A 1,289-nucleotide genomic window follows, 5' to 3' on the forward strand; every position below is an offset into this window, starting at 1 on the left:
TTTGGGGCTTGAAGCTCCTACTGTGTGCCTTCTGTGGCGTTCAGTGGTGCAGGGAGCTGGCAAGAAGAAGGCCATTGGGACCAGCAGTTAGCATAATGGCTATGTCGCTGCATTCCCACGTAGTCGACCGTGGTTCAAGTCCCAGACCCGGTGGCTTAAACTCGCGCCGGGCACGTGTGCGTGCGTGCCCAAGATCCCGAGAGGAGAATGGAGGAGAAGGGATTGCGGCATGGCCATCCCCCCTGGGGGGTGATTTCTCGCTTTCTGTCTCTCTGTCTCTCTGTCTGTCTGGCGAGCACATGCGCCCTACAGCAAAAACCTCTCCAAAAAAAAAGAAAAAAAAAAAAAAGATGGCCATCGATCTCTTTCGAAGGGCTTGGAGAGAGGGCGGAAAATTTCTTGAGCACCTACTGCAGGCCAGGAACAATGCCATCCCTAACCCCTGACCCTGCCCTTACAATCCTCATAACAACCCCTGAGAATGAAGGCCTGCCCTCCCCTCTCCTTGCTGGGTGGCCTCCAGCAGGCTCCATACCTCACTGAGGGGCCTTCATCCAACTCTCTTGACAGCGGTTGCCCCAGGAAACCTCCAACCCTCTGCTAGTTCCAGGTCAAAGCTTCTCAGAACAACAGGAAGTGGCTGGCCACGTGGAAAGTCTGGGGGGTGTGACCATTGCCCCAGGCAAACTGCGGGGTCACCTGGAGAGGTGAAGGAGCTGGCTCCCTCGAGGCCTAGCTGGCATGGTCTAGAGCCCTGGTCATTTGCCCTGGGGGCCTAAGGAGAGGGGGTGTGTGGGAATGTAACTTCCTGCTTTGTTCCAGAAGATGGACAAAGACGGCCAGTTGGCAGCCCGCCTGGCAGCTGTGAGGCTCTGGGGCCGGGCCCTCAGGTTCTCATAGGAGTCTCTGAGGTTTCTGCAGGCTCCCGGGGGGAAAAAAAAAAAGTTTTAATCAGAAGCTTTCATCCAGGTGTGTATGTGGGAGGGAGAGGACTCTGTCTTTTTTTATTTTTAGTGATTTTTTTTTTTTTTTGCTATAGGGTACAGGCACTTGCTGGAGAGACAGAGACAGAGAGACAGAAAGTGAGAAATCATTCCCACATGCCCCCTCCTTAGGCCCCCAAGGGGATGGCTACTTTGCAATCCCTTCTCCTCCATTCTCCTCTTGGGATTTTAGGCACACATGCACACACACCCGGTGTGAGTTTTAAGCCACCAGGTCTGGGACTCAAACTATGGTCAACTATGTTTTTTTTTTTTTTTTTTCAGGGTTTTTGCTAAAGGGCGTGT

The sequence above is a fragment of the Tupaia chinensis genome, unplaced genomic scaffold (genome assembly GCF_000334495.1).
Source record: "Tupaia chinensis unplaced genomic scaffold, TupChi_1.0 Scaffold000323_1, whole genome shotgun sequence".
In the NCBI taxonomy this organism is placed as follows: domain Eukaryota; kingdom Metazoa; phylum Chordata; class Mammalia; order Scandentia; family Tupaiidae; genus Tupaia; species Tupaia belangeri.